Source organism: Heterocephalus glaber, unplaced genomic scaffold, assembly GCF_053883595.1.
Source record: "Heterocephalus glaber isolate CG9 unplaced genomic scaffold, H.glaber_assembly_v1.0 deba00001504, whole genome shotgun sequence".
In the NCBI taxonomy this organism is placed as follows: domain Eukaryota; kingdom Metazoa; phylum Chordata; class Mammalia; order Rodentia; family Bathyergidae; genus Heterocephalus; species Heterocephalus glaber.
In genome coordinates, this window is record NW_028258324.1 from 66,208,496 (window position 1) to 66,235,354 (window position 26,859).

The 26,859-nt window shown below is 37.0% G+C and overlaps 1 protein-coding gene across 3 annotated transcripts in view; it reads right to left on the reverse strand.

Annotated features, from left to right (window-relative positions):
* Lpp (LIM domain containing preferred translocation partner in lipoma) overlaps window positions 1-26,859 on the reverse strand; it is an 847,859-nt gene that overhangs the window by 51,885 nt on the left and 769,115 nt on the right. Inside the window, exon 14 of one of the 3 annotated variants that reach the window (XR_015441148.1) lies at window positions 26,594-26,719. The exons of the other annotated variants lie outside the window; for them this stretch is intronic. The gene's annotated coding sequence lies outside the window, so the exon portion shown is untranslated. Of the gene's footprint in view, window positions 1-26,593; window positions 26,720-26,859 lie in introns of those variants that run through there. 3 annotated transcript variants of the gene reach the window in all.

Below are 26,859 nucleotides of genomic sequence, written 5' to 3' on the forward strand. Positions count from 1 at the left end.
ATACATATTTGGAGATATCTGAAAGAATTGTATTTGTTCCTAATTAATAGATTCTAAATATACAATATGAAAAAGTGTGATAAAGCAAAGACTAGATGAATGATTTTATTACATCTCTCTTAATAATTGACATTTTATATAAATCAGTACCAAGTAAAAATATGAATATTTGACTAACAAAATATATATTGTTGCAAAGGCTTTGCATATCCTCAAAACTGACCTTTTATCAGGCTACAAAGAAACTGCAAAAAACTCTACAAAGCAAACTAACATAAAAATAAAAGTTTCTGATATGTAGCAATAAACCCAGAAATTAACAGTAACATGATGCTATCTTCTCCAAAAAGAGATGATACATTTGGAAATATCAAGATATTATTTTAAATAATACTTATGATCAAAATATACTTATAAATGAATGACAATAAGAATTTTACATGTCAGAATTTGTGGGGCATAGCCAATGTGGCGAACTAATGGTGAGAAATCTGTGTGTTCTTACATATATTTAATATCAAACAAGAAATATTAAAAACAAATTACCTGACTCTAATAAAAATGCTTAAAATAACAATAAATAAATTCAAAATCTCCTAAAAAAATAATTAATAGAAAAAATATTAGTAAAATACAAAACGTTAGCATGAATCCATAACCATAATATGTTTCTTTTAAAATACTAATAAAACCTTGAAGCTTTTTCTTTAAAAGGGGGGGAATATGAAACCATATGAAACAAAAGATTTAATTACCAGTGAAGAAGATTTTCAAAATTTTGAGACTATTTTTTATGTTATATCAGTAAATTTGGTAATGTAGATAAGATGTATAATATGTTTGTAATACCCCGAGAAAGCAAAAATAATAGTAATCACAGATCTTTCCATTAAACTAATCCCAAGTGATTTTATAGATGACTTTTATTCAATCTTTAAGGTAATATTCCAGTGTATTTTAATGGACTGGTTCCCATTCTATTCTATAATAATACCAAATCCTGATATTAAGTCATGCAATGTTAGCTCCAAATCACTTGATTAAACTTACAAACACAGCTGAAAATTCCTAAATTAAATGCCTTAACTGTAAATTTTACCAAAAGTATCAGCTATCTAGCTGATATATATATATATATGATGTAGATAAAGATATATCTTAGAGAATATGTGTCTGCTTTACAACTCGAGAGAATTTAGTTATAATTTGATCAAATAACCTTCTTTAAAGATGCTTGATGTCCAAAAAGAGGATATTTTGTACTCCACTACTACAAGTCAGTAACACCAGTTTACCTAAATCATGTACAGACCTTTACTTTTAACTTGAAAGGTCTCCTTTCTTTCACCTCACAGAGAGAACACAAGTAGTCTCAGAATGTAGATTGGATATAGAGAATGAGATGAGAATGTAGAGGCATGGGTGATTTGTTAGTAGTTTAAGTACAAATTGTAAAGAATTGAATTAAACCTTGGATATTTGGATCTAACCCTAATATTTTAGAAGAAGAGTGGCAGTAATCTTTTCTTGTTAGAACAAATATAGAGTTCTTATGCCACATTATGATTTTTTAAGGCACTAAAATGCTCTCAGACATGTTCTTTGTATATATTACCTGTCTTTATTCTTTTCCTATTTTGCTAACCAATGAAAAACTTCATAGGATGTGATATACTCAAAAACTGTAAGATTCACATCTTAATTCTGTCCTTTCTCAGCTTAATTTGACCTCCAACATCGGAAAAGCAGAAAGAAATTGAAAATTTAAAAGTTAAGGTACAAATTCACTAGGATCAATGAGTAGTCCTTCCTGAGTATTAATGTTAAAAATATGTGATTCAGGCCAGGGATTTAGCTCAGTGGTTCCATCAACTGCCCCGCAAGCGCAAGGACCAGAGTTTGATACCTGGTACCAAAAAAAAAAAAAATGTAGTCCAACACACTTTTTGTTTTCATTCATTAAATCATTCAACAAATATTCAGAGTATGGACTCTGCACTAGGTTCTATGATGAATGCTAAAATATATAAAAATTACAGGTGATTATAGACTTTACAATCTGCTCTTTGTTGGGTAAAATACAAGAAGCAAAATAGAGATTCCCATATAGTGATAATTCCTATATACCAAAAACAGATGTGCTCCACACCTAGTTTTTCTCCAACTAATTTTAATCTTACTGAGCAATAGCTCAAGTAGAATGTAATGAGATACAGCAACTCTCCAAGGAACCTACTATTGGATGAGAAGAAAGTCACCAGTAACAGAAAGAAGAATGTGGCTAGTATAGTGTTAATAGTCTTCAGAAGAGAAAAGAAGACTATTTTCAGCTGAAAAGGTAGAAATTGATATGGATACTGATAATGATTAGAGATGGCTTCAAAAAATGTGTAGGAATTGCAAGTATGGAGATGCATGGTGTTTGGATGATAGAACAGGATTTTAAAGGGGGCGGGAAGCAGACAGCAAATCTGTGAAAGGTGATTTACTCCATTTAAAAATCATAAGAAGATAAGATCTAAAAATATGATTTGGAAACAGATCATAGTAGTCCCTGAATTCCAAGTTGGTGGAAAACAATGCTACCATCTAATGCCACCTTTACATCAACTCCAGCCAAGGACTAAGTGTTTGAACACTTAATTTCATGATTGTTTTATTAAAACCAAAATAAATGAAAGACATCCTTATCACCAACTCTACCTATATTTTTATCTTCAATTTTCCAAAGGTGACAGTAGTTCTACCTTTATATTTTTCCTTATGGTTCAGGTTGGCTAGCTGAAAACTCTGTCAACTACAAAGTTGCTGGTGCTATCCGTACCTGGAAAGAAAGGTGTAGTATCAACATCAATGTTTATTTTTATTGGTCCACGATGTGTCCACATTACAGAGTCCTCTTGACTATGCTGAGGAAGTCAGTTCTCCATCCTTGCTGGAGGCAGACTATGTATGAGGAATGTTCCAGAAAAGGATGAGCCAGCTCAACAGCAGTCACCTCCTATCGGACAAGCCAACATAGGTCTGCCTCTGTATCTCCCTGCTGGAATCCATGGTACACCACACATGCACATGAGCACACAAGCAGGCCAAGTCCAAACACTAAAGCAAATCACATCCTCTCACTGCCAGCTACCTTTCCCCTGTGCTCCCAAATACAAAGATGTTTTGAATTTCATGACTTTACCGGGACAAAGCTCCTTGAAATCTCACAAATCCTTTGGGTGTGGAGTATCCTCCACTCCAGCGCACTTACAAGACCATAAGGAACCTATGTCTCACTTGGTAACAGAGCCTGGAATTTTTTGTTTTATTTTGCTTTTGAGTCTAATCTTTGGTACGTTATGATTTATGAGAACTTAGACAAAAATCACTCAGCCTATGTGTTTCAATTGTCAACAGTACAGTAATGGTTTCCTTACAGGATTCCTATAGGGATCAGATGAAAAATGCTTGCAAAGGCACTTGGAAAATAAAGCACACATACAATAATGATTGTATTTAACATATTTCATTAAGCAGCTACTATTTTTGTAGTCATAGAAGTTACACAAATATGGTTGTCTCCTGCCAGAGATGCAAGTTCTTGCCTGAAACTCTTGGGTAAGATCAAGTGATGTAACTATTTGTAGTGACTGTGTATATTCAAGTTCCCTTTCTGCTTACCATCAGAAAAATGTGATATATTTAGACATATTTAAAAGGCCAACATCTGCATGGCCAGATCCCAATCTGTATTCTAACTGGGGAGGAGGAGAGACAGAAGTTCTGAGAGACACAGAAAGTGCTGTTAAGGAATAGCTTTCTCTAGAGGCTGATTGAGAATGAAAGAAGTTCTAGTTTGCCTCATTAAGCAAAAGTTTCTTTAATGAGCTTGTAAATTTTGAGTAGCAAAGGTAGAGAAGACCTTGGAATTTCTTCAGATTCTTGTCAGAGGAAGGGAAACAAGAGAAATGGCAGATAGAGAGGGATTCAGAGACAAATGACCAGGGAAACTGCTCTTGAATGCTCTTAAAATAATGTCTCCTTATGTTTATGATCACACATATCTTGAGAAACTGTCTCATGTTTCTTGGTAGTTCCATGTGGACACTTTACAGAATTGTACTTTTATATCTAGGTTGACAGCATCCATCATTAGAGTTTCTAATGAGTGACACGCTAACACTTGACACTATTCTCTAAGTACCCACTATGACCCTGCAGTGCCCATGCTTTGCTTTTGGTAACACTGACAGGAAGTGCTGCTGTACTCATCATACAAGTGAGGAAGCTGAGAATCATTGTGGTGAGGAGAGCTGATCAAAGCCACACAGCTAGTGAATGACAAAAATAACCTCTGAAGATTGACCTGCCAAGCATCACAAGTAATGTGGGATGTCCTTTTCACATATAAAATTAGCAATAGAATCTTGGGCATAGGCACTTAGAAAATGTTTATCTAACTGACAATAAGATAATACCTGTAGGAGTTCAGCCATGGTAGACCCAGGAGGATCCGTGAGATCACACTGCAAAATTTTAATTCCCATGTGGGAAAACTTAAATCTAAAGGAGGAAGGTTATCTGCCCAACAAAAGAAAGTCCATTGGAAAGCTGGTATCAAAAATGAAACCACATAGACTAGACTCTGCTTCAGTTGTTCCCAAAGACCCTTGGAGAGACCACACCCATCCCTGCAGAGATCCGAAGATCTCCCCTGGCCTTCAGTCTCCTTCTCTGGGTTCTGCCAGGTCTCCTGGGCTGCCCACAATCCCCTAGGAGAAGCTCACTACTGCTGCCCCACCCCTGGCTAGAACAAAATGTCGGGCCAAAGTGGTCAGAGTTTCCAGGCCTTTGTGACCAAAGTCACACTGGTTTACATAGCAGTGTCACTGAGAAGCACTACCTCCCCTCCTAGTGTCACCCTTGGTCACTTGGGCCCCAGAAGTTACATTTGTGCCAAGAATCTCACAAAAAATATTTTTTGAACAGTTCTGCCAGCTTCCGCACCCAGCTCACCCCCACTAATTATAGGCACTCAAGCCCAGTCAGTGGAAAATGTGAGACATGGGAGTATATTTTCTTCTTTTTTTTTCCTTGTCATTCTTTTCCTCACTTTCTATCCTCATCCAAACCTCATCTCTCTTCCCTCAGGCACAAAACAGAAGTTTATATACCTGCAACTGGAAACAAATAAAAACAAATGCCTGCTCTGTGCATAGAAATGTGTGTGCTTTTGTGTGTGTGCACTTGTGCAGATGCAGCAGGGATATTGTAGTTGTCAAATATTCTACTGTGATTGGAATCAGTTCGCTGGCCTTTTTAAGTGTCAGTCACAGTTTATGACAGTTTCAGCTGAACTTATAAAAGACCTAACCACTGGAATTTACCCCTCTGAGCTTAAGAAATTCAAGACAAATTGCGAAGTTTGAAACAGAACTGGTCTGGCCAAATTTCAGTGAGTGGCAGGACACCCACGAATGCCTGTCTCTGTTGCTCAAGCGGGAGATGTCACCAGACTCAACTCGGACTTGGAATCCTCTGTAAGGTACTCACTCCATTGATAGGGATGTGTGCTGATCAAGCCCAGGAGGCTGCCCACAGCCTTGAAGAGTGAGTTGACAGAATTCACCAGCTGTTGTCTGGACTCCTGACAAGTTCCCTAACATTATTCCAGGTTTTCATCTTCCTGCACAAAGCATATTTTTCAAAAAGAATTCAAGAATTTCTTACATTGAACTAAGCACCACGTTGCACACTTGTATCTGCTCCTGCTTCATCTTCCCAAAAGCCTAGAGAGGTTCATTGTTCTTCTGTCCAAAATCATGCAGTGAAGGAATGGAAAGCCAGTCAAGGACTAGGTCTTCTTTCAAACAGCACGGCTTCCCAAGGCACACACTTACCTGCCAGTCATCTTCCCACAAATGGGAACACAGGGATTCTCACTTGCTCATGTTTTTATCTCTGTGTCCCGTCTTGTCCCTCACCACTAACAAGTTCCTCCAGAGAAAGTCATACGGTCCCTCCACTCCACTCAGCTGGGGCCAGGTAGCTAGCTTATTATCAAATGGCCAGCAACTCTATTGGTGAGTTCCACTTCCTCTGAAATATCTTTGATCCCAAAACAGAAATGAATTGAACTTGATGAATCTCTGGAAAATTCCAACCTCTAAAGGCAGATACATAGCTCCACAAGGAGTTTCAATCCCCTCAGAATCTACAACTGAAGGAATCTTAAAATATCTAATATCATTAAGGTACCAGGACATGGTATGAATTGTGACACCTGGTTTTCACAAGGAAATAAATAGCAGAAGAAAAAAATCATCAAATCAAGTGTGTGTAGTTTATTTTTAAATCCAAAGAAATATCTCACTAGGTCTTGAGGAAAGTTGAGAATAAGTTAGTCTTGGTAACTACGTGATGCTAATGAACCTTGAAAGGTGTTTTCTTGGTCTTTAATTCCATTATGTGAACAGACTTTGCCAACCGAGCCATATTTTCCATCCTTGTGTAATAAAGACTCCCCCATCCCACCCTGACTTATCTTTTCACTTTCTGTCTTGAAATTCTAACCCATCTTCCTACTTCATCAACTGCACCTCTGCCTCCTGCTCTGATTCCTCTTTCTCTTTTTGCCTCCTGAAAATTCAAAGCATTACCCAGGGCTGGGTTTCTACACCAGTCCCTACCCCATTTTTCTTCCTCCTCAGTCATTCTCATGGCCTGCTGATGACCTTCATCTCCACACTGACCCTTTCATATTTTTATCATTAGTATATATTTGTGATACCCAATAATGACACTATAGGTGGGAAATTGGCATATTGCATCTTGGTAATTTTTATTATATTCTCCCCACCCTCTGCTCACTGTCCTTCCCTAGATCCCCTTTCATCACCACACAGACCACCTCCCTGTTTCCTAATCTCTCTCTCTTATTTTGCTCTCTACATTAGCTATAGTTTGGGTTTTCATATTAGAGAAACACACACTATTTAATCTTCAGTGTGGGATTGTTTCACTTAGTGTTGTCATCTCGGGATCCACCCATTTTTCTAACAAATGTCTCAACTTCATCCTTCTTTATGGCTGAGTAGTACTCTGTTGTGTATGTATTCTACATTTTCTTTATTAGTTCATATGTTTGTGAGCACACAGACCTCTTTCATAATTTAGATATTGCAAGTTGTGCTGTTATAATCATGGGTATGCAAACATCACTGTAATATGATTATTTTAAATGTTTTATGAAGATACTCAGGTGAAGTATAGCGAGGTCAAAGGAAATTTCTATTTTTTTGAGGAGTCTCTGTATTGATTTCCATAGTGGTTGTACTAGTTTATGTTCCCATCAATAATGCAGAAGGGCTTCTTTTTCTCAACAATAGCTCCTACTTTTTTGTTTTTGTTTTTGTTTTTTTAATTCTTGATGATAGCCATCCTTTCTGGAATAAGACGGAATCTCAGTGTTGTTTTGATTTTCATTTCTCTAAAGGCCAAAGATGTTGAACTTTCTTTTCATATCCTCAATGGCCATTTCTACTTCTTCTGAGAAGTTTCTATTCGTTTCAGTTGTCCATTTTTGATTGAGTCTTTTATTTTGGGGAGGACTAATTTGTTTAAGTTCTTTACATATTCTAGATATTAGTCCTCTATCCGAGGAGGAGATGGAAAAATTTATTCCTACTCTGTAGATGGCCTCTTCACTCTGTTGGGTGTTTCCCTTTGTGGTACAGGAGCTTCTTAATTTGATATAACTCTACTTGGTATTATACCTTATGTAATGGGGTTTCTGTTCTGTAAGTCTTTGCCTATGCTTATGTCTTCAAGTGTTTTACCAATTTATTTTCTATCAGAAGATTCAGTGTTTCTGTTTTTATGACTAGGACTTCAGTGCATTTTGATTAGATTTTATGGATACGGATTCATTCTGCACATGGATAACCAGTTTTCACAGCACCATGAAAGGAGCTATCTTTTCTCCAGCACATGTTATTGGCTCCCTTGTCAAAGATCAGATGGCTAAAGATGCTGGGGGTTGTTTCTGCATCCTTTATTCTATTCCCTTTGCCAACATGTCTGTTTTTGTGCCAATATCAGGCTGTTTTTATGACTGTAGCTTTGTAGTACAACTTGAAGTCCAAGATTGTAGTGCCTCCAGCTTTGCATTTTTAAGCAAATTTCAGTAATATCTTTATCATTTTCTTTGGTTTGTCTATTCATATCATATTGTGATCTTTAGTCATCAGTCCATTTCAATCACATTTGAATCATTCATATTTTGTCATTTATGATATCAGTATTGATAGTATTATCGACAGTACTCTTGCTGGACTACATGAGAATAATTGCAGTTGCTTCCATTGTGGTTCTTCTGGTCTGTCCTCACTCCCATCTCTCCTGCACACCCCTGCAAAAACTTCTTCCTTCAACATTATTTTTATCACATCACTCCTCTACCCAAATATCTTTAATGATTCTCTTTCTTGACTATAGTACTGAACAGCGTTGTCTGGCTTCCCCTCTCATATCTTAACCCAGTTTACCTAGTTAATTTGAGAACTCAGCATTCACTCATGGATTATGTATGATAGCAACTCCACACTGCCCTGAGTAGTATGGTATGCCCTAGATCTGATTTTTGCTCATGTGGGTCCGAGATGCTTCAAATCTCAGGATTAAATGTGTCCTTCAGGATTTATCCCATGCTGGTCTCTCTTTAGGAACCTACGCTGGTCAACTATTGGCTTGCTGTCCAGACTTCATTCTGTCTGCCTCACTGCTAGGGAATGAGGCTGCCTTGTCCTCCAGCCTTTAGGTGATCAGCTTTGGTGCCAGAGAAGCATGAGGAAAATTTCAAGTGGAACAAAAACAAGTGTCTCTACATCAGTAGGTGATAATACTTAGCCATTTATTTGAGAGTTGGTGTCTTCACCTATCATTTCAGTATAAAGAGTGATACGTTTGCTCAGATGACTCATTCATGTCTTTCTGAAAATTACTGGGCATGTTTTCCTTAGTTATATTACCTGATTTTTTCCAGTAATGATCTACGCATTTATAAAGGGAGAAGAAGGACCATTAAGTGCCGGGCTTCACAACAATATTCTGTATGGAATCATCAAGCACTTACTAACCATCTGCTCTTGAGAATAAGTCCATTCTGTAATTTTATGTAATTTTTAAATTTAAAAACAGTCTCAGAAACAGATAATACACGTATTTGAAAAACACAATATTCAGTCAGCAATCTACAGCTTGCTGACAAAAGAACAAACCAGAGGTCCAGTTGTAGACCATTACATCCATAAGGAAACTTAGAGCTCACCTAAGTTAAATAACTTCATGTTCTAAAAGAAAAAACTGAGACCCAGAAACTGAACTAATTTCCAAGCCAAGAACAAAGCACAGGTAATTTTGCTCAGAGCCAAGTATCTGTCTTGGACACATCATTATGCATTTAGAGAGAAAAAGTGTTCTCGCTTACAGTCTACATTAGAAAAAAACATATAACTTTAGTAAATGTTTAGAAAAATGCTAAGCAAAAAAATAAATGTCAACAGAAAGGCTGTTTGAACTCACTGAAAACTTATGAAATCTGAAGCCAAGAATACCTGGGTGTTCATTACTCATTAAATATGTAGCTTTAAACAAATCATCTCATTATCTTAATATGCTTACCTAAAAATTGAAGTTTAAGAAAATAAGGCTGTTGTTATATTCAGAAACAAAACAAAAAATATAAATTGGAAGAAGAATTGAAGCAGAGGAGCTGAGGATCTCCAGAGCAAGAAGCAAGAAATGGCAGCGATTCTGTAACGGTGTAAAAGTCTTGCATGCAAAATGTGGCTCATTGCATAATGGTAGGGATTTTCAATATATGGGACTATGTCCATACACAAGGACAGGAAATATAAAACCTTCCAACTTCACACTCGATGCTGTGGTTTATAGGAAGATGTGGCCCCAAGGAACCAGGACTACAAAGTGCAAAAGGAAACCCTCATGCTGAAAAAGTCATCATAGATCTAAAGCCCCAAACTGCTTTATAAAGTCAGACTCAAGTATGGGGCATAAGGAACACAGTGCCAAAAAAACCAAAAACAAACAAACAAACAGAAAGCTGCTGACCAAGGAAGAAGTGAGACTAAAGTAATCTGCCTGACTCAAAATGGGCCCAAATTATAAAACATGAAGAAGTCTAAAGTGAAGAAACATGGTGTATGAAATCAATAATCAGAACATGAATTGACCTTTGTGAAATCAATATTAAAGAGGCAATATAATAAAAATAAGAATGTTAGGGTATTCCAGAAAATAAGTGAAGAAATAACATACTTAAAATGATCAAAACATGTGAAGAAGTGAAAGTACTATAATACCTGTATATGACAGTGGATTAATAAATGACTTACTTGCAAATACAGTAGTACTGAGATAAAGAAAAAACTATGAAGCAACAGTTAAGAAACTTGGAGAAAAAGCTAAGATGATATGACATATACTTAGTAGGGTTCCAGAAGTGGAAAACGCAAAAATTAAAATAAAATAAACTGTCAAAGAAGTTTCCAAACTTAAAACACAAAATCACAAAATAAGTCCTTACCTTAAAATTAAAAAAAAAAAAACCACTTCAAATGTTAATGCAAATTAATAAAGGCAAATCTACAGTTTGGTCTATCTTATTAAATTTGCAAAAGTTCTAGGACAAAAATTCTACAAATAGTAAAAATTATCCTGTGACTTAGCACTCTCCATAGGTTCTAAAGAGACTGCTCACAGTTCGAAGCCCCATGAAGCAATCATTCAAAAGTCGGGGTGAGCAGCTGGGAGCATAGCTCAGTGATGAAGTTCTTGCAAGGCCCTGGGTTAGACTCCTAGCTCTGGGAGAAGAAGGAAAGGTAAAAGAGTGTTGAACATACAAAATAATGTAAAAATACTTCCAAAATACATGAATATTATAAAGATCACACCATAAAAAATACTGGTACTATATATGCTACTTGTTAGTGTATATGAAAACATGCGTACTAAGTTTGCATATTTTGCATCAAAAAGAAGGAAAAATAACACATTTGTCCTTATTTTCCTAAAAGATACATAGGAAGGAAGGATGAACTAAAATATAATGAAATTACTTACATGTGGAGTAAAGTATAGGGGAATATGACACTCGATGAGCATTTTTTAAATGTTTCGACATATGGAATCGTGTTAATGATCTAGATATTCAAAACATAAAACTAAATGAGAAGGATAAATCAAGTACAAACAACCAAAAATAAACTTACTTCAAATGATAAACATAACCACCTAAATGGGAGGTGGGGATAACTATTAAAATGATTTTTATTTTGCCCTCTGCCCACAAACCCTTCACCTAAAGAAATGTAAGAACTGCAAGCAAACTATGAGTACTTCTTAGTTGCTTTGTTTCCGTGGAGTTTTGAGTACATTAATATTAAAACAGTTGTGTGTGCACATATGGATTACAGCACCAAATAATAAATGCATAAATATTGTTGGAAGCCAGCATTCTTCTTGAAAGAAGAAATAGAAATATGGAACAGGGACAGACAATGAAAAACTCTATAAGGGTGAAATACAATTGGAAGAACCAATATAATTTCATGGCTCCGTATTGACATTTATTTCCTAGTTCCGTCCACTAAAAGACTAAAAAAAGTGACACCCCCATAGCAATGAATGTACTATCGTACAGAAATAAGTACTATTCCCAGTAAAGAAGCCAGTACTTGAAGAAATTGCTAATTTGAGAAATAGGGAAGGAGAAGTTTGAGGTAAATGTGGAGCATAATCTTATGCCAGAGTAAAAAAAAATGTGTCTTGAAAAACTTGGAAACATAAAATAATACAGAAAAATATGCCTGACGGAGGCACCTACTTTAAGATCTAGGATAATTGGGTACCAAAATTAATAAGGACAAATGTGGATTATAATAAGTTAAGCATAATATGAATCCATAAGTCACTACAGATAAAAATTGGACAGATAATAGAGATAGGTAGGTAGCTTAGGTAAATAGGTAGCTGATGACAAGAAACAGTGGATCTTAGATAGAGGAAGGATAAGATACAAAGTTCAGATTGTGGAATTACAAATTGTTCATAAATTCTAAAAGAAAGATATTGAAGAAGTAAGTGCTTGTGACCAAGTGATATATATATATATATATATACTAATGAATTGCAATCAGATATTTTGAGCCTCAGAATATAATACTCAAAGAAAGATGCATCATCACTGATGGAGTATGCAAGCCATCAAGGAAACATCTGCATTTTTATAATGAGAAAACACCTAGAAAATGCTCACTGAAAAGCAATACTATTTACAGAACCTGGCCTTAGTTATCAACGTTATCAATGACATGAAAAACAAAGAACTGATGGATATTAAAGGGTAGTAAAGAGATGTGACAAATACATGCAATTTGTGACCTAGATTGGGTGCTGAACTGGGACACTGAGAAAACAGTTATAAAGGACATAATAGGTCAATTGGCAATTCTAGACTATGATCTGTATTGAATCCATGATACATTTTCTTCAGACATTGATGAAAGAAGGGAAACCCTTGGGGCTCATTTATTATTCCTCTTCCTCCATATATTTATTTTAGAATCAACTTAATTGAGAGTATTAAATGCTTCTGCTTTTTCCCTTCGTCACTACTCAGCCTGCTGGAGTAGTGCTGGAGTAGTCACTACTTCTCATCTAATCGAGGTTCAGTTTCATGCTGCAGGTATATGCCAAGGAGGAGAGGTGATCCCAGACTCTGAGTCGGCAGAGAACAAGGAGCTAATTTATCTATGACAACCAAAACTTCAATGAAGTGAACATATGAGCTAACTAGCAGATGGTGAACCTTAGCAAACTTCATTATATTATAATCCCACATCATTTCCTGAAGTTCTAAAAAAAATGTAGTTCCATTCATTTGTGCAATAAGTGCATCATCTCAGTTTTGAAATATCCTCACACTATTATATGTGTGCCCCCAAATTTCAGGCAGACAGTGATTCACCATAACACTTTTACCAAGCAGATTATTCTGTACATGCACATGTATGCTATTATGAAAGACTTTTTCTGTACTGCATGCTGTTTTTTTTCAGTAGGGTATGTAGGTAGGAATAGATGCATACCAGTATTTTCAGGTCTCACTCCAGATGGGGACACCCCTCTGTCTGTGTGAATAAATGCCTTGGCATTACTGGGTATACAATTACATAATTCACACACTAAATATTAAATGGCTGAACAATGAATCTATTAAGGGTCTCGTTAATTGCAAATACTTTACACAAAAAAGGAAATGTAGTGGCTCATTTCAATGAAATGCTTATGATTATCTTAAACCCCCCTTTGGAAGAAAGAAAAATAGGGAACCACACATAATGGTTCAGCATATTAGTACTGCTGAGCAGAATTAACCTGAGATTCACTGACCCTACGACCATAATCTTAGACTGCCCACCTGATGCGGAAGCCTCCAATCATTACTCTAAAATAGTCCTTTTTTGGGAGAGTGGTGGTAGTAGGTCTCTGCTTCCAGAAAATTTCTAGGGCAAATAACAAAGCTGCAGTCTTGTTAGGTTAATGCATTTGGATCCAGAAATTGACCTGGGAATTGCTGTTTCCTAGCAACTCGCACTTCTTAATCCCCTTAACCCTCAGCTTTGTGGTCTCTTTCATGGCCAAAAAATTGGATACAAAGGCTGCCCAGGAATTAAGACTTCTCCAAGTCCTAATTCAATCACCTGCTGTGTGTCTTGGGTCACTGCCTTTGATCACACTGACTTTAGATTGTAGGAAATATCTGCTTTTCCACCATGTAAAACTCTAAAATACTTGGGTATTCAGCTATCTTAGATTTCAAGCATAAGCACAGAACCATTTTTTTTAAGCAAACTGTTATCTCCCTCTTTCTATTTTACTATATGTTACTTTGACTTGAGTTTTATTGAGATTATTGTAAACTCACATGCAATTAAAAGAAATAATGTATAGATGTGGTGGTACTTCTCTCCCATAAAGAAAGATAAACTTGAGTCCTTTGTAGGAAAGTGGATCCACATTGGGACCATAATGTTAAGTGAAATAAATGAGATATGCAAGCTTCACTATCCCATTGTTTCTTTTATATGAGAAACCAAAATTATAAATAAAGAGCAAAATAAAACATAGACAATATAAAGTAGGGCATTAGATCTTTCTCAGTTGAGACAGGGATCAAAGGATATAGAGAAAGGGTAGGAGAGGAAAGAAAAGTGATGAGAAAATGGAATTAACGTGTGCTATGTTCAGGTATCAACTCCACACTAGGAATGTAAGCATTATGTACTGCAAACATGTACTAAAAAAAAGAACTGATGCAAATATATCCCTCTGATACTTTGCCCATTTCCCCCAGTGGTAACATTTTAAAAACTATAGTCTAATAGCATAACCAGGATTTTAGCATTGATACACCTTACCGGGCTTAATCAAACTTGTTGATGTCATTCAAATTTCCTTAATCAAATAAGTACAGCTTTACTTGCATGCATTTTTGTGTGTAGCTATTTTGTGCATGCGTATGTATATGTATTCATGTGTTTGTGTGTGTGTGTGTGTGTGTGTGCATGCGCATGAGCATTTAGGTCTATCCAATGATCACATATGTAAGTTCATGTACATGCTCCCACAGACAAGGTATTTAACATTTACATCACCACAGTATGCCTTGTGTTGATCTTTTACAACGACACCCACATCCCTCCTGCCTAAACCTTTTCAATCCCTATTCCCTAGCAACCACTAATTTGTCCTCTATCTACATTTTATCATTTCTGCAAATGTCATACAAATTAAACCATAGAGCAACTAACCTTTTGAAATTATTTTTCTCAACAATTCCCTAGGGATTGCTCCAAGTTGTTGTATATAGTGCTTGATGTCTGTCTCCTTTTTGTCACAGAATAATACAGGCTATGCAAGGCCCTCAGTTCAACAGCTTACCTGTTGAAGAACAGTTAGGCTATTTTCAGACTGATGATAGTATGAAGAAAGCAGCTCTGCATCTGTGCAGATTTCAAGGAAACATCAGCTTTCATTTCTCTAGATCAAATTCCCAAAAGTGCAATGGCTGGATCATATTGTATTTTGTTTGTTTTTAAATTAAACATTTTGTTTTAATGATTGTACTTTCATATGCAATTGTAAGAAATAATACAGAGAGATACCATGCACCTTTTACCTGTCTCTAACATTTCGATCCTACAGAACTGCTGTACAATACCACACCCAGCATGCTGACACTGGAACAGTCAAGATATGGACCATTTCCTTCACCAAAAGACCTCTCATGCTTTCCTTTTAGCTATAGCCACTACTCTGTAGCCCACTATCTTGCTATTAATCTGCTGTTTCCATAATCATGTCATTTCAACAGATCTTTAAATCAAAAAGTATGCTAACTTCTGAAATTGGCTTTTTATTTCACTCAGAATAATTCTCTGAAGATTTATCAGGCTGTTGCATGTATGGACAGTTTGGTCCTTTTTATCGTTGGGTAGAAATTCATGATATAGATGTGAAACACCTTGTTTAACCATTCACCCAGTGAGTGGTATCTGAGTTGTTTCCAGTTTCAGCTGTTATGAATAAAGCATTTATAAAAATTCATGCATATAGGTTTTTGTGTAAACATAAGTTTTTATTTCTCTAGATAAATGCTCAGGGATGCAATTGTTAGGTCATCTGATAGTTACTCATTTCATTTTTAACAAAGTTCCAAACTGTTTTCTGAAGTTAGCATTTTGCTTTCCTGCAAGTAGTGTACGCATGATCCAATTTCTTCATATCCTTCTACTATTTAGTGTTTGTCCCTATTTTTTATTTTAAATATTTTGATAGGGATGTGGTTATATTATGATTTTGATTTGCATTCTTCTAGCAGTAAAAATTAAAATGATTGCTTTTTTGGTGTATTTTTTTGTCATTTATACATATGCTTTGGTGAATATCTATTAAGATCTTTTGCTTGTTTTTATAGCATTGCTTATTACTATTGAGTTTGAAAGTTCTTTATATCTTCTGCATGTTGGTCCTTTGGACAATATGTAATTTGTAAATATTTTCTCCCAGTTTGTAGCATTTTATCATTTTTGTTCCCTGGAGGGAATCTTTCTTAGAGCAAACATTTTTAAATTTTGATAAAGTTCAATACATCTATTTTTTATAGATAATACTTTTGATATTAATTTTTAGATTTCTTTGCCTAACCCTAGATCCTGAAGATTTTACTTCTATTTTTTTCTAAAATTTAATCCAAAAGAATCAACACAAAGGTAACAATGTATTCTGATGACCTATTGTGTTTCTACTGCAGGGGGTAGAGCTTCAACAGCTGTGGAGAGTCACACAGACACTACTAATGCCTATATGACCAACCCACAATAAGAACTTTGGACTTGTAGACTTAGACAAGTGTCCCTGGTAGACAAAATTTTATGTATGCTGTCATATTTCATTTCCAGATAAATGAAGTGCATCTTGTGTAAGTCTACTGGAAGATTCTTTGAAACTCATTCCTGGTTCTTTCCAGGCTTTGGCACATAATCTTACCCCTTTACTAGTGTTGCTTTTTACCTTTTCACTATAATAAACTACAGCCATAAGAACAATAGCTTCTGAATTCTGAGAATCCTTCTAATGAACCATCAAACCAGTAGAGGTCTTGGGATCCCCCAACACACTTTGTTTCTAATGTAAGCATTTAATGCTATGAATCTGATTCTATGTATCTTTCAAATTTTCAGTGAGTTTTTCTTTTTTGATCAATGAAGGTTCTTGGAAATGTTTTGACCAATGAAGTGTTCTGTGTTACTTAATTCCCACATATTTAGAGATTTTATTTTTGACTTCCTGTTACCATTTCTACTTTGATTTCATCATGCTCAGAGAATCTGTTGGATGTTTTCATTATTTTAAATTTGCTGGTGCTTATTTTAAGGCTCAAGATATGATAAATCTTGGTGAATGTTGCTTGAACTTTTGGAAAACAAATTATGTTTCTAGTTGGTGGAGGTTTTTATGCGTGTCAATTAGATTCTATTGATTACTTGTATATTTTTCATCGTTTATATACTTTTTGATTTTCTATCCATGTGTTCTATCCCTTGCTAAGGGAATATTCAAGTACAAAGCTGTAATTGTGTACTTGTCTAGTTCCACCTTTAAGCTCTATCAGCTTTTCTTTCATGTGTCTTGAGGATTTGTTGCTTGCTATGTATACATTAAGAATCATACATCTTCCTACTTAATTGCTCCTTTTATCATTAAGTAATGCAACTTTTCTCTAGTAATTTTCATTGCTGTGAAGTCTACATTATTGAACATTAATATAACCACTCATGCTTTTTCCTTAATAATTATGTAGTATATCTTTTTCCACCTTTTACTTTCAATGTAACTACATCATTGAATTTCAAGTGAATTTCTTACAAATTCAATATGTATTCACTCTGTCAAGCTCTGCCTTTGATTAGTCTCTTCTGACCAGTTACTTTTAAGATAGTTACTGCTAGCTTGGTGATTAACCCTGTCATTTTAGTATTTTTCTCTTTTATTTCCTCTGGTTCTTACTGCTTTGTGACTCTTTTACTTTCCTATGGGTTACATGATTCCATTTTGATTTATTTATAGTGATTTGGGAGTATTTCTTTGTATAGTTTTAAGAGTGGTTTCTAAGGGTATTATAAAATGCATCACATTCCATTTTTATCCACATTTGAAGCATGGAACATTTCCCTTCCATTGGGTCCCTCTTACCTTCCTCACTTTAAATACCACTTTTCTAAGTGTCAGGAGGTATAAGAATGTTTCCGTCATCAATTAGGAGTCATAAAACTCTTGAAAGGGATAGCAGATTTTAGGCAGACATATTTCTGTCCTTTTTGCTGTTTCTTCTCCCTTCATGATATCTCAATATTTTAAGCATTCTTTTCTGATTGAAGAAGACTCTTTAGCCAGTATTTAAGGATAGGTCTGTCTTAACAAATTATCCTAGTTTTCCTTCATCAAAGAAGGTCCTAACTTCTTATCCATCCCAAATCGCTATTTTCACCATAGAAAGAACATGTATTTGGCAGTTCTTTTTTATCACTTGAAAAGTTCAATGCCTCTTCCTTTAGACCTCCATGGCTTCAGATAAGCAAACTATTATTGCTCACATTCTCATTCTCCTATAAGTAACAGGCCATTCATGGGGGGCTTGTTTCAAGATTTATTTTTAGAGTGGAGGGTTAGCTTAATGGTAGAGTGCTTGCCTACCATAGGAGAGATAGTGGGTTTGATTCACAGCACTGTAAGATAGCTAGCTAGCTAAATAGACGGCAAGACAAAAATGCAACAATTAGTATTTTCCTTCAGTTTTCAGAGCTAAAGGATTTGTGTGGATTTTTGGTGGGGGCTATATGTTAGCTTTTGATCACCGTAAGGAAATTCCTGACACAGGCTACTTATAAAGTAAAGAGGTTTATTTAGCTTGTAATTTTTTAAGCTGAAAGTGTAAAAGGCATAGTGCAAGTTTTGACATACCTGCACTGGATAACAGGCTGGATAACAGACTCTAGGATTCTGTGAAGGAAAGTGATTGCATCTTGAGCCAGGAAGCAGAGAGGGAAGGGCCAGGCTTGCTCTATAACAAGCCTCTTGCAAGAATTCAAGGATTGCAGGACAAATACTTAATTCCTTATGAGGGCGGGAACCCTGAAGACCAAAGGACCTCCTACTAAGCCCCAGCTTTTGAAGGATCGATGATCTGCCAATGGATCTCCCAGAGTCCATTTTTCCAATATATGGACTCTTGGGGGACACCCAAATCATGTCCAAACCACAGCAGCTGCTTTTTTCTCTTTGGTTTTCTACATTTCCTGAATCTTTAGGTTCACTTTTTTTTTTCTGGCAAAATTTGGGAAGTTTTCAGCTTATTACTTCCTCAAATATTCTTTCAACTCTACTGCCTTCTTTTCCTTTGGGGACTTGGATGACACAGATGTTGGCACTTTTGTTGTCCACAGATTTGGGAGTATCTGTTTCTGCTTTTTTTTTCCAATCAGTTTTCTCCCTGATGTTTATGTTGGACAACTTCTATTCGTCTGTCCTCAAATTCACTGATTCTGTTTTCTGTAACTGCCCTGTTACTGTGAAGCCCATCCATAAAGCATTTTATGTCTGATATGAGATTTTTCAATTCTATGTTTTTCATCTGCTTCTGTTTGAAAATACAATTTTTTTGCTGAGGTGTTCTATTTTTTTTTCAATTTGCTTCAAGATAATTTGTGTTTGGTTGTTGAATCATCTTTATGGCTTCTTTAAAACCCATGACAGATAATTCTAATACCTGATTCACTTTATTATTGATTATTTTTCTCATTCACGTTATTTTCTTAATTACTGGTATGACAAGTTATTTATTATCATATCTTGGACGTGTCATCTGTTATGATAGGAGAATTTATGTCCTATTTCAGTCTTTCCATTTCATCATTCTGTTTAGACGTAGTGTGCTAGTGGGTCCCAATCTACTGTTGGGACCATGATTCCAGTGGTAGCGCAGTGTTCAGGGTTTTGCAGTATTACTTTTGTCAGTCTGGTTTATGTGAGGCTGCTGGAGCTCCCACCTGTCCTGCTGCTGCTGCCTGAGAGGATGGACTGCTGAGCTTATCCCGGTTGGCGACGGGAGTCCTGGGCATGTGACAAAGGGAGGCTCCCTTGGGTGAGCACTTACTGTGTTGTGATGCATCATTTCTGGGGATGTCGAAGGCCGGGCAGAAGCTGGGCACAGTCGTAGTAGGTGGACTCTCTGGCTTCCTCAGTAGTTGAGTCCAAAACAGGAGAATCACATGCCATTAAGGTCAAAGACGATTCCCTGGGCCAGGTTTCTTCTTCTGGCTCACTTTTTCTCTTCTCTGGGGCAGGTGAAGCCCAGCAAGGAAGAAAAACCCTTCTCCTGGCTGCTTTTGCTGAAGAGGCTCTCCGATCAATCCCTCTTTTCTGCAGTTCCCAGTTTACCAAGTGCTGTCAGAGAGAGTCCCTCTGGATATAAGGAAAAGTTAGTTCACTAGGGATGTTTTCTGGTACTAGGTTGGAAGTCACAGGAGTCTCAGTCTGGGTCTCATTTTTCTGTTTGAAGGGAAAATGACAGTGTCTTGTCAGGGTGTTGTTCTTGCAGTACTGAAGTCTGAATCACTGTGCTCAGTTCCCACCAAGTTCAGAGTTCTTCTGCTTGCCTCCTATGTTGCTATAGGGTTTGTGACTGTGCTTAGCAGGGAGGAACAAAGCCTATACCACATTGTCAGATACCATTCTCTTCACCAATGGGCCAACATTTACCTTAGTTGTTCTGCTTTGTTACAGAGCCTTGCTGAAGGTCACAGAAATGTCCAGTAGACTCTAATGTTATGAAAAGTCTAGCAAACATCTCAAAAGTCAAAGAGCCCTCTGATTTGCATCCAACTCGCCCAGTTTTGCAGTTTGTGGTTAGTCACTTGCAACATCTCACTTCCTGGATCATCTTAATGTCCCTTAGGACCAAGGATTGTAATAAAAATAAATTAACTTAATAAAATTTAAGCTAGATTTTACTATAATCAGAGGGGTCAATTACAGAACTGAAGTGCGGTGGGTCATTGAACAGGAAACTGCAGAAGTCCCAGGAATGTCCTGAGAGCCTCACTGGTCTCACCTCTAAAATGATCGGACAATAAGCATTTCTTTCCATCTTTGTGTCACACTATTAAGACTCAAATTACCAGAGGAAAGAACATCTTTGCCTTTATTTGTTAAGGACTCATCTTTTAGCCAGAAAGAGGCTAAGCTGTCGATTAATGACCTTTGGAAGACAGCACATTGTGGAGAAGCGATAACTCCCCCCACAATAATTTCTTGCACTGCATCTGTCTCTTATGCTCACTAACTGGTTCTCTGTTTTGCAGTCTTCTGTCTCTACCACCACTACTCCAAGTTACACCTTCATATTTTCATACCTAAAATAATAAAGTCTCCAGATGATGTACAGTTGTCAAGATTCTATGTACTGTACATGAGAGGATCCAACTCAACCTATCATAAGCACACAAAGAAAAACAGTAACTTATATAACAAAGAAATTCAAAGGAAAACTTCAGTCACAACCAAATCTGGGGTTCAAATGATTCTTTGGTAGATTGGAACCTAGCTTCTCCTCCCCATTCCTCAGTTCTTCCTGACTTGTTCTTACTGTGTAAGGCAGGATTTGGGTCCTTACTATGTCTACTTACCACAAGACTCTCTGGGACTTGTTACTTCTTTACTACTTGTTACTTGTTACTTCATCTCCTGTGCTCTGTGACTCTGACTTCAGATCTGGACATCTCAAATTTGTTACGATCCCTGATGATATGGAGTCTGAAAAATGCTGCACACTTCACCCTCTTTGCCTCCTAACTCCTCTGACCCTGTTCTCTTCCTAAAGCTGGACTAGCCTTCCCTTCCTCAGTGAATGTCAATTAAACTATGATTTATTTTACATGAAATGTATACAAATGTCCTAATTTTCCCTTAGATATTGTTCTAAGAATATTATAACAATAATATCTAATACATGAGAACATGGTCCCCAAAGTAAGGCCATCAAGTTTTGAATCACAGCTGCATAACTCCTGGCTATATGGCTTTAGGTAAATTATTTAATCCCCCTGTGCCTCAATTCCCTCATCTGTAAAGTTGAAACAAAAATATTACCTACTCACAGATGTTTTGCTAAGTTTGTAGTTGAGTCAATCTCTGTGAAGGACTCTGAACTGAGCTAGTATGCAGATTGCACTCAGTGAATATTAGTTATTCTGACTACCACTGAGGAGACCTCTTTTTGACTTAGACACGTAGGATTATCTCGTGTAACTACCACAACAACCTTGTAAATTACATAGTACAGTTGTCCATATTTTAGACATTAGGAAATTAAAACGTGAAGAAATTAAATAGATTACAAATCTAGTAAGTGATAGAGACAAACTGATACTAGTCTGTCCTGGAATACCCTAATGACTACTGGAGTTTCCGTGCTAGCACTCAGAGGAGAAAAACTAGACATGTTACAGGAAAGCCACAGCCTAAATGAGACTTCTTCAGTCTGAGTTGGATATGTATTGCTTGTGAACTTGTCTCTGTAGTTGTGGAACTTTCTTGATGCTTCAGAGTATACCTTCTAGTTAAAATATTTTGAGGTCCACTCCATCAGTGCAGCCTGATCAACAGAAGCATCGGTCATCCCTCTCTTTTCCATCTTCAGGGACAAAAGCTGAGTGTGCATTTTAGAGACAGCCACAAACTAGGTAAATCCTCTCTACAGACAGCCCACTGCTTTCCCAAGGAAGCACCCACTTTAAGAAGCCAACATTAAATGTTATTTCTCTTAACACAATTTTACAATGCATGCCTTTTATGAGGGACTTCACTTGTGGAGATTATTAGTCTTAGTTATGCCTTGGCTCTATGTATTGCATTGATCCAGTGATATGTTTTGTGGCCTCTACAAAGGGATGGATACATACTTGTAAATACAAAGCATAAAAGATAATCAGTTGAGTGTTTGATGCCATATTATAAAAACCAACTAACTTTTTCAATTTCTGTCAAAGTATGTTGTGGAGACTTTCTGTGTGCCAGTTATACTCCTAGATCACTACAAGGGAATGCATCAGTAAATTTGTCAAAGAAGATTTCAAATACAGCAATACATGGGGTAATGGAAAGATCACAGGATATTGGTCCATATTTTCAAGAGTTCTACGTATTCTGTCTTCCCATAGATTTAGGGGTTTTGTTCTAATATTTAAGTCTTTAATTCATTTCAATTTCAGTTTGGTTGGGTAGAAGATAGGAACAAAATCCTTATCACACAGGAAATAATACAAAGAATCAACAAATGGGATCTCATCTTATTAAAGAACTTTTGCACAGCAAAAAAAAGCCACCAGTGGAGTGAAGAGACAACTGACAGAGTGTGAAAAAAAATTTTGCCAGCTGTTCCATAAAGGGCTAATATCTGGAATATATAAAGACTTCAAAGAACCAGACCTCCCAAATTTAAAGACCCAGTTCAAAAATGGGCATCTGAAATGAGCTGAGATGTCTCAGATGAAGTACAAATGGAAAATAAATATATTTTTTCAAATATTCACCACCACTGATGATTTGAGAGATGCAAATTAAAACACTGAGACTTCATCTCACTCCAGACAGAATGGCTGTTATCAAGAAATCAACCAATAACAACTACTGGAGGGGCTGTGGGGAAAAAGGAACCCTTCTCTACTGTTGATGGGAGTGTAAACTGGTGCAACCACTGTGGAAAGCAGTGTGGAGATTCCTCAAAAAATTAAAACCAGACGTTCCATTTGACCTGGATATTCCCCTTCTTTGTATCTTCCTGTAAGAATTAAAAACATTATTCCACACTGATATATGCACACCCATGTTTATAGCAGCAGAATTTGTAATAGCTAAATCTTGGAAACAGCCTAAAAGGCTCTTCAACTGATGAGTGAATAAAAAAGATGTGGTATTTTTATACAATGGAGTACTACTCTGTTGTGAAAAAGTATAAACTGGAGGTATTTATAGCTAAATGGATGCACCTTGAGACCATTTAAGTGAAATAAATTGGACACACATGTTCAAATACCACATTGTTTCTCTGGTGTAAGAAACTAAAAGTGTAAATAAGGACCAAAATATATAATAAATATTGGGAAATGGAAAGAAAATGTTTGAATGGGGGGGCAAAGGAAGAAAGAGAGGGAAAGGAAGGAAGGGAAAAGAAAAAAGAATAGAAGGAAAAAATGGAAACAAAGCTTTTGTAAATAAAGAGAGGATGAAGGACTGAATGGAGGGAGGGGGATTGGGGGAAAAAAGAATTAAGATGTACCATGTAGAGTTACAAAGGCTCTATGATGAATGTGATCAGTAGGTGTGACCAAAATGTATCAATAAAATTAACCAAAAAAGGTCTGGGATCAAATATTTAAATATTTGTCATTTTTACCCCCTTGCTCTTTCTGAATGCAATCTGTCGGCGTGACTATAATAAGCCATCCCTGAGACTTCCTCCTCACTTATCTTCTATAGGGTGTAATGCCTGATGCAGGAATGTGTGGTGCAGCCCTGCCTGGCTGCAGTCGACACACAATGCAGAATATTGTGGCAATTTCAGAAAAACCCTGCTGTCATGTCAGCAGACACGTGAAAATATGAACTGGTTTTCAGAAATGAAAATTCAGTTGTCTTCTATCCGCAGGTCATTTGCTTCTAATGTTTTAATTTTTTTGTTTTAGTGTTTTATCCATAGCTATGAAAATGTTGTCCCTACCCTGGGACAGTATTGAAACAGAAAAGTGGTTGAAGAATTTGCTGAAGGTGATGGATTTAGAAAAAGGAGGTCACAGAATGTGTTTAAAAAAAAAAAAAAGCAATCATGGCTCTACAGGAAGCACATTCTTTTTGCACGTGCCTTGTTATTATCATCTCTGATGATTTTTCTTATTTTTATTGCCTTCTGTCTAGACAAAATACAATTGCTGGAGGTTTACAAAATGATAACCAAGCCAAAAGCCTTTTTCACATTGCAGCCCAGAGAGGATATTTTCCACTTAATGATTTAGACCTGAAGAGACTGGGTACCAATGCGAATGCAGGAAAGCTTTTCATGGCTAAAGCATACATCATGTGCTGGCAACACAAACAAGAACAAGCCCAGGGCCCAAATCCCACTGTCTATGAAACAATTTTGAATTCACTTACTGATTCCCATGGAACATTTTCTTAGCCTGTATCAGTTCCTAGCAACTCCCCAATCCTAATGGGCCTTAGGGAGCTTAGAGAAAGCATGATAGATGTGATGCCAAGCCATTAATTTAGCTATGCTTCAAGGGGGGAGTAAGAGCGATTAATTCTTACATTACAAAAACTATCCCCTTGGGTGTGGGGGAACCTTAAGATGCAGTTGGAAGAGTAGAGAAAAATGTCTCAGTCACTTGGGATTATACATCATCTTCAATAGTCACTCGGCACAGATATTTTCCAAAGGCTTGGCTCTCATTTTTATTAGTAGCCTAAGACAGCGCACAACCAAAGGAATAGGTGTGAACAAGAGGAAAAACTGAAAGCCCTGCCCCACTCCAGGACTACATATTGAAGCTGCTCATCTGTTGGCACTGAGAGGTTGTCTTAAGCATTCTTATTAGCTTTGTCTGAATCCCTGTGTTCAAAGAGATACCAGATCCTGCAACAGGGAGTCCAACATGCTTCTTGACATCAGGAGATTCTTGACAAGCAGGAGAATTACCACATACATATAAATAATCATGATTCAAAGGAAAATTATGCCATCATAGAGAGAGAGTACTTCAACTGCGGGGGAGTCTTAAATTTCTTTTCATTCATTTTCTCAATATTTACCAAGGCCTGTTCTGGAGGCCTAGAACTCTGTCTGAAAGGAGTTACATACAGACTAGGGCAAGAGAACAGACAAGACTGTCTCTAATATAACAGTAATGGACATACACAGGAAGGGCTCTCAGAGCCAGTGGATGGGAAAAATGTGACAGTGAGGCTTCCCTAAAACAAAAGGTGGCATTGGAGCAAAGCAAGAAAGGACAATTGTGGAGGGAAGAGAACACCATTGCAGACAGGAGAAGTAGCATATGCAGAGGAGAGACCAGAAGGCCAGTGCTCGGCAAAGCAGAAGAAGTGCTGGAGCCAGACAATATCAGCACCCCATGCATATCCACTTGGACCTCATTTCTAATTTCTCCAATGCCAGCTTCAAGGGGAATTTTACTCCTGACAGCAAGCACCTGCCATCTCTGTTGGGAAGATGGATTTCACATGTCAGAACTTGTGTACCTGCAAGAAAATCGGAAGTTCCTGACACTTCACCTCCTCCTATGCCCACCCTCATACCTCGTCAGGAGATAGAGCCTGCCTTTAGCAAGACATTGATGGGTGAACTGCATGAATACATGTTCCAGCTCCTTCTGCACCGTGGTCCCAGGAGGTCCTCGAGGGAAGTGAAGACTGACCCACAGAGCTGAACCTGAGTTGTCCTCCAGTACCTCCCTTGATGCCCCTTCCAGTTTGGACTCCTCCCCTTCTGAGTCCTACTTCACTACCTGGGAACTTCCTTAAGATTCAATTTTGTGGGGTTCTTTTTCCTTAGGGTCTGCTTTTGAGGACCCAGCCTGAGCAGGGAGTATCAGGTTTTTAGAAGAAGACAGGATGTGAGATAACACTAGAATAAAGGTAGCAATGGGAGCCTGGGAGATCTCTTCTTCCAGCTAATTAATTGGTAACCTTGAAAAACTACTTCCTATTTCTGGCCTAAGTGTGCATCCACAAAACTTTAACTCAGTCCAGAGAAACTATATAAGTAAATACCAGGTAAGCTTTCACTTGAAAGATAATCTAATTAAGAAATAGAGAGACAGTACACATGTTAAATCTCTGATTTTTGTAACATTCTTCACTATTAGGTTGGCCTTGCCAGAAAGAGCCATACCTATGACTTCAGGAAAAAAAGTAAAGCTGTCTGTATTCCAAGATCTTTTTCTGCTCCATACAGGGGCATTTCTAGTTCCAATATTTTTCTTCTTCCACTTGGTGTTTAATAAAGACTCATGGGTAACTGAAAGCATAAATAAGAATTAAAATGATGAAAACGAATAGTTGATAATTTGAAACAGGAAGAAAAGGTCCAAAGGGGTAGGGGTGGTGGGAGGGGAAGGGGAAAGGAAAGGAGGGAAAGGAAAAATTATGAGAAAAGGA